The following is a 7,561-nucleotide window of genomic DNA, read 5'->3' on the forward strand; positions in this document are numbered from 1 at the left end:
GTGGGAGGGGTGAGGGTGAGGGGTTGCTAACGACATTTTGAGCTCTTGTTGTCCAAACTGGCCTTGAAACTGCCTTGCAGCCAAGAACAAGCCGAACTTCACCCTCCTGCCTCTACCTCCCGAGTTGCATACAAATACACACCACCACACGGGCCTTATGTGGTGCTAGGCACTGAACCCAGGGTTTTTTACATGCCAGGCAAGTGTTTCTACCAAATGAGCCACACCCCCAGGTCATCAGATACTACGTGACTGTTTTTAACGTGTATAGATATACTGTCTTCGTGAATGTGTGCCGCGTGCATGCCTGACGCTCTCAGGGGCTGGAAGAAAGTACCACATCCCTTGGAATTGGAGTTACAGGTGGTTGTGTGCTAATTAAACACGTGGGTCTTGGTAATCATTCCAGGGCCTTTGGAAAGAGCTCTTCACCACTGAGCCATCTCTCCAGTCCCAGACACTGTTTTTATGGCCCAGAATAAATGTCATGTGGAGAAAGCAGAAGGTTCTCCATCATATCCTGGGCTGGGTGGGGGCTGGGGAGGGGTCAGGCAGGTAATCTTGTCACCTCAAGGACAAAGCCTAGAAGAGATACATTCCCTTATAAATGTCCCAGGTCTGTAAGGCAGTGAGTGGAAGAGAAGGGAGAGCAGGGGTGGGAGCAGGAGACAGGAGTGATGCTTATCCTGAGGCCTAACCACAGGTGAGCTCATGGCACACACCTATGTACTTCCAGGTTCCCACTGTATGTGCAAATGTCCACAGACAGTCGTGGGAGCCAGGCTCAGCCATCTGAAGACCTCAGGAGGTCTGAGTCCAAGAACAGGCAGGAAGAGAAAGAGAAACTGCAGTCTTTGGCTTTGGCTCCGGGCATGGTGATAGACGCCTTTAATCCTGGCACTCCGGAGGCAAAGGCAGGGGATCTCTGTGAGTTTGAGGCCACCCTGGTCTACAAAGCGAGTTCAGGACAGGCAAGGCTACATTGAGAAACCCTGTCTTGAAAAGAAAAAAAAAAAGGATTAAGTAGAAAGCAAGTACTAGAAGAAAAACAATATATTATCTTCCTTTACACCACCAGGGGGGACACTGAGATGGCACCGGAGAACCCAGAATTTAGAAGTAAAGATTCAGCCAGGCATGGTGGCGCACGCCTTTAATCCCAGCACTCAGGAGGCAGAGGCAGGCGGATCGTTGTGAGTTTGAAGCCAGCCTGGTCTCCAAAAGTGAGTCCAGGACAGCCAAAGCTACACAAAGAAGCCCTGTCTTGAAAAAAACATATATTAAATGCTGGTGTTCTCTCTGCCGCATGGCTGGGTGGCGGTGGTGCACGCCTTTAATCCCAGCACTCGGGAGGCAGAGGCAGGCAGATTGCTGTGAGTTCAAGGCCGGCCTGGTCTACAAAGTTATCCCAGGACAGCCAAGGCTACACAGAGAAACTCTGCCTCGAAAAACCAATAAATAAATTAATTAATAAATAAAAAATAGAAGTAAAGAATCTACCTTAAAGATCCACCTGTTAGTCCATCAGGTGGAACAATTGGGCTTATGTAGCTATGGTACTCAGTGGAGCCTGGAATACAGTGCGGTGGCTAGGGCACACTCACTTCAGATTGTGTAATTGTAGGGTCAGGCCAGCTTTCCTTAATGACACCCACCTACATGACACTTCCCTGCCTCACCTTCCCCCGGGCCCTGCTGTCCCACCCAGTGTCTGCAAACAATTACAGGAGAGAAAGCATTAGGAAAAAAACAAAGGGGAAAAAAAAACCTTGACAGTGTGAGAACTTGAGGTTAAACCCAGTAGTGAGTCACAAAACAAAAGCAATTGGATGGGTGTATTAGCATTGCTGTGGCTGCTGTGATAAAGCACAGCAAAGTGAGGCAGCTTAAACAACAGAGATTTGACTCACAGTGTTGAAAGCTAAAGACCCAAGATCAAGTTTCCTCTTTTCGAGGACCATGAAGACTCTCAACATGTGATATTGTCAAGAAGCATAGCTCACCCAATAATAATGATAATACCTTGACCACTTTTTTTTTAATTTGTTTTGTTTTTGTTGTTTGTTTGTTTGTTTGGCTTTTTGAGACAGGGGTTCTCTGTAACAGCCTTGATTGTCCTGAGCTTGCTTTGTTGATCAGGCTGGCCTCAAACGCAGAGATCTGCTTGCCTCTGCCTCCCAGAGTGCTGGGATTACAGGCATGAGCCACTAGGCCTGGCTTGACCACTTTTTAAAAAGTAAAGTGAGAATGGAGAGGCGGCTCAGTGGTTAAGAGCACTGGCTGCTCTTCCAGAGGACCCAGGTTCAATCCCCAGCTCCCACATGGCAGCTCACTACTGGCTGTAACTCCTGTTCCAGGGGATTTAGTATCCCTCTTCCGGCCTCCAAGGGCATCCGGCACATATACGGCATACAGACATATATGCAGGCAAAATACATAAAAGAAAGTAAAATAGAATATAAAATACCAGTAAGAACCTGGGCACGGTGGAGCACACCTTTAATCCCAGCACTTAGGAGGCAGAGGCAGGTGGATCGCTGTGAGTTCCAGACCAGCCTGGTCTACAAAGTGAGTCCAGGACAGCCAGGGCTACACAGAGAAACCCTGTCTTGAAAAAACATATATTAAATGCTGGTGTTCTCTGCCGCCTGGCTGTTGTCTGCAAATGTGAGCCCTCATCTACTGCTCCGGCGCCATGCCTACCTGCCCGCCTGCCACACTCCCCGCTGTGACAGTCATGGTCTCTAACCCTGTGGAGCAATGAGCCCCAAATGAAATGTCTTCTTTTGGAACTTCTTTGTCTTTGTTTTTACATTTTAATGACAATAGAAAAGTGAGACATGTTGTTTAGTGAGCCCATTTTCTGTATAGAGATCAGTTCCAGGTCATGACAGCAGGCGTAAAGATGTGAGGGCCGTTTTCCTGAGGACCATGACTTTCATGCGGCGGCATGGGGTGGTGGAAGTGGATGGGCACATTGCTCCACTGGGAGGCAGAGTGAGTAAAGATGTGCGCCACCTAAGGCATTTTCTTAAGCAGGGATCAAAGTGGGATGGCCCAACCCATCGTGGGGGGTGGCATCCCTGGGTTTGTAGTCTTGGGTTCTATAAAAAAGCAAGCTATGCCAGGGCATGCCTTTAATCCCAGCACTCGGGAGACAGAGGCAGGCGGATCGTTGTGAGTTCGAGACCAGCCTGGTCTACAAAGCGAGTCCAGGACAGCCACGGCTACACAGAGAAACCCTGTCTCGAAACAAACAAACAACAAAAACAAAACAAAACAGAAAAAGCAGGCTAAGTAAGCTAGCAAGCAGCCCTCCTCCAGGGCCTCTGCATCACCTCTTGCCTCCAGGTTCCTGGTTAATAAGGAAATGTAAGCTGAGTAAACCCTTTCCTCCCCAACTTGCTTTTGGTGCGTGATGTTTCAGCACAACAATGATAACCCTAAGACACCTCCCCCACCCCTAAACCGTCCTCTGGCTCTGAACATCGTGCCCCTCAAACAAGCATTCTATTAGCCCCACAGCAGTGACATCAGCACACAGATAGCCTGGGGTGGTCTCAGTCTCACTCTCTGTGACTGTGGCATCCTCCCATGTGACCAGAGACTCAGACCTTTCCTTTCACTGTCCTCACACAGGAGATGGGAGACCATACTGAACTGTCCCCCAGGAGTCCTTCCATCAGTGACTTGTGCCAGCCCCATCTCTAAATCCAGTTAAGACATCCCGATGTAGCTCGAGCCTTTAATATATCTAATGAAGTAAATACATTTAAATATAGTTAATAGAGTAAATGTATCAACTTACCCAATCCTTAACTTCTTAGGAGTTATTCAAGAGGTCCCTCCCAACCAATAAACCCATGGCTTGACCTAGAGACACTATTTTTTATTATCGATTTTTAAAAAATACTTATTATTTATACAGTGTTCTGGCCACATGTGTGCCTGCCTGCCACAAGAAGGCACCAGATCTAATTACAGATGGTCATGAGCCACCATGAGGTTGCTGGGAATTGAACTCAGGACCTTTGGAAGAGCAGTCGGTGTTCTTAACCTCTGAGGCATCTCTCCAGCCCTTATTATCGGTTTTATTTTATATCTATTTACATTATTTATCTCCACCCCAATCCCTTCCAACACCTCAACACCAGGTAGGAGAGAAAGAAGGTTAGCGGGTTGAGGGGGCATAGTGCTCTTTAGCTACTTCCTGCTGGTTAGGGTTGTTGGATTACTTGGGGCAAGTCCAACCTTCATTTCAGCAGAGCTCCAACTTTATTTATTATATATACAGTGCTCTGCCCACATATACACTTGCAGGCCAGAAGAGGGCGCCAGATCTCGTTATAGATGGTTGTGAGCCACCATGTGGTTGCTGGGAATTGAACTCAGGACCTCTAGGAAGAGCAGTTAGTGCTCTTAACCTCTGAGCCATCTCTCCAGCCCCCAAATTCTTCTCATCAAACTGCATCGACAACAACCTTCTTCTTTCTCAGAATCTCCACCGTCCTGTCCCGTCCCGTGACGTCCGCCCCCCCTGCCCTGTCCCCCCACCCGCCACCCCGCGGCTCTGGCATTTACTCCCTCTCCAGAGTCCTCAGAATTAAACTATCCGCAGCTGGCAAAGAGCCCCTCTCAGAGCCTGCGCGGAGGCAAATAGTCGGCTGCTGTGGACGATCTGAATCAGCCCCATATCCCACAGACCAAAACAAAAACATGTCTACCTAACACAACTGACTTTTTAAAGACACCAAAACTTTCCACTACACTGACCCCCTGAAGCATTAAATAACGAGCCATGTGACTACGTCAGTTATGAAAGTCTCGCGCTGGCAGGGGCAGTGGCCTTTCAATTGTGTGCAAGGCTAAGGAGGATCCACATTGGGCAGCACGGAGAAGGGGAGCACTTCCCTCACACAAGTGTGTGGACATTCTTGTACTGTTCTTCAGATGGAACTTAAAGACACAGTCTTATGTGCTTTACAACCTATACCACATACACACGTCACCAGAGTCATTCCTTTTAAAAATTCTCTAAGGTTTCATGTCCCTGGTCGGTTTCCTGTAAGCTTTGCAAAGTGTTTTGCCTCCGGAACAAAGCCACTCTTCCTTATCGATGCATGAGTTGAGAGCACTGAACTCATTTCACAGACAAGACAAGTCAGGGGCGCTGGGTAGCAGGCTGGGGCTTATGGGGGTGCTAAGGGATGAGACTGGAGAAGTCACAGAAGAGTAGGAAGTTACTGGGGGCTCCCTGAAAGCTCTGACTCTCAAGACTTCCCCAATCACCCCAAATTTCCACTCACTTTGACAGTAGGTCACCATTACTTAGATTAAGCAAATTTACCTATAATGAGCACCCCAGGGTCCTGCCTGCTCCCTACCCGTAGGCACAAATGTCAGCAATGCAGGCTCTGAGAGGTGGACCCCTCTCTTGCCCAAGATAAATGTTCAAGGCTCCAGCTTTATTCTTGCTACTGTTTTGGTTCTAAAATGCTCTCACTGTATAGCCCAGGCTGGCTTCTACTCCTCCCCGCGTTAGCTAGGATTATTTGTGTGTGTTACTACCATATCCAGTGGGGCCCCGCTTTCTGCCTGGTCAGGTACTAGTGACTCAGTCCACCTAATCTCCAACTTCTGGCTTCTTTCATTACTGTAATTCTATATTCTCAGCATACAGTCGAGTTCTTTTTTTTTTTTTTTTTACGGTTGCATTTGAAGACTCCACACCTTCAGAGAAACAAAATCAAATTGCAATCAATCAAATTCAGCCCGCCAGCACCTACATGCAGTGAGTTCAACAGGCGTTTGCTGATTGCTTATGCTGCACCCCAGAGAAGTCTGACTAGCTTGCAGACAGTGATACTACAAAACAATCAGGCCTGTAGTTGTCCCCGGGACAAGTCAGGTCAGGGACACATAGTTACAAATCCCTCAGGCAATCACCAATTGTGTCTACTCAGGAGCCAAGCTCTTCTCTCTTGCTGGCAAAGTCCAGGTTTTTTAACAGCACTTCCCTCCCAGGTGATCAGGGGACACATCTAATTGGTCTGGGCAATCAAGGTATTTGCATTCCCACGTTCTCCTAGTTAGTGATCCGGAGCCAAGCCAATCTGAAAACTCTCTGGAAAAGATGTCCGCGTTTGGTACTTGGAACAACTGGGATCATCCAGGGGTTGTGATGGAGCGTCTTACCAGTCACTGAGGATGAAGTGCCAGCATGAAATGGTAAACAACCCTTGATGAGTTAGCCCGCCTGGACTTGATGCAGAACACACCCCTCTGTGTGTGTGTATGTGTGTGTGTGTGTGTGCGCGCGCATGAGCATGTGTGTACAGCTGTGGAAGCCAGTTCTCTTCTTCCACCTTGTGGCCTTTGAGGATAGAACTCACATTTTCAGTTTAGCACCAACCCGCAGCTGCCTTAGAGCTTTTCATTATTTGGTCGCTCTGACGGATGCTCTGCTACTGTTACTAAATGCAGCCCCAACTGAAACCCCATGCCCGGCTTTTCAATAAGATTTTTTTTTAATTTTTTTTCCTTTTTTTTTTTTTTTTTTTTTTTTGTTTTGCTTTGTGTTTTGAGACAGGACCTCCGACCACACAGGCCTCAAACTTACAGAGAGAGACCCACCTTGCTCTGCCCCCTGAGTGCTGGGATTAAGGTGTATATTTGTTTAGTGTGTGTGTGTGTGTTGGGGGTAGAAGTCTCTGTGTTCCCTGACATATAGGAAACACAGAGCCCAGAGTAACTGCCTTTCCATATTCCTACAACCACCAGCCTTGCGCCCTTGGAAGAATCAAGATCTCACTAAAGGGTGTCCTCAGCGAAGCTCCAATTTCAAACAAGCAAAGCGGCAGAGTGACCCAGGGTGCCTTCTCCCCCCCCTGCCCCCCCCCCAAGAAATGGGACGGGAAGTGGTGCGTTGTGGTTAGGAAGACTGGGTTAGTGTGGAAGGGCGGACACCCATCAAGGCTAGCCAAGGGTGACAGGATGGGAGCAATGGTGGGGTCAGCTGAGCTCAGACTGTCAAAGACATTGTGGTCAGCAGACCTGGTGGGTGGGCAAAGCCATGCAGCTCTGGATAAGCCAGCCGTGGTCAAGACTGAGCCTCTGCAAGGAAATTCCAGCCCTCTAATTGGTGTCTTGCCTTTCTCAATTTCCCTGTACAGCCAGGCTTCTTGGGAAAGCTTTTCACAACTGACGTCTTCCCTTATCCTCATCCCTACACGGCCAGCTGCCTCCCTCACCTGGCAACCCACCAAAAGCCCTCTGGGTCATGTCCCATCTGCTGCTCAAGGTATAAAGAAGGGGTCGCCGGCCCCCATCTTTGTCTCAATAAGATTTCTGGAATATTCAACGTCTAGTCATGAGCTATCTTAGTTACTGTTCTGTTTCTGTCGTGAGACACCATGACCAAGACAACTTACAGAAGAGAGTTTCAGAGAGCGAGCCCCACAGCCGTGGGAGCACGGCGGCATGTGAGCAAGCAGGACACTGGAGCAGGGGCTGGGAGCTCACACTCCGAGACAGCCACCGCAAGGCAGGGAGAACATGCTGG

The sequence above is a fragment of the Acomys minous genome, assembly GCF_964271855.1.
Source record: "Acomys minous genome assembly, chromosome: 15".
NCBI classification, from domain to species: domain Eukaryota; kingdom Metazoa; phylum Chordata; class Mammalia; order Rodentia; family Muridae; genus Acomys; species Acomys minous.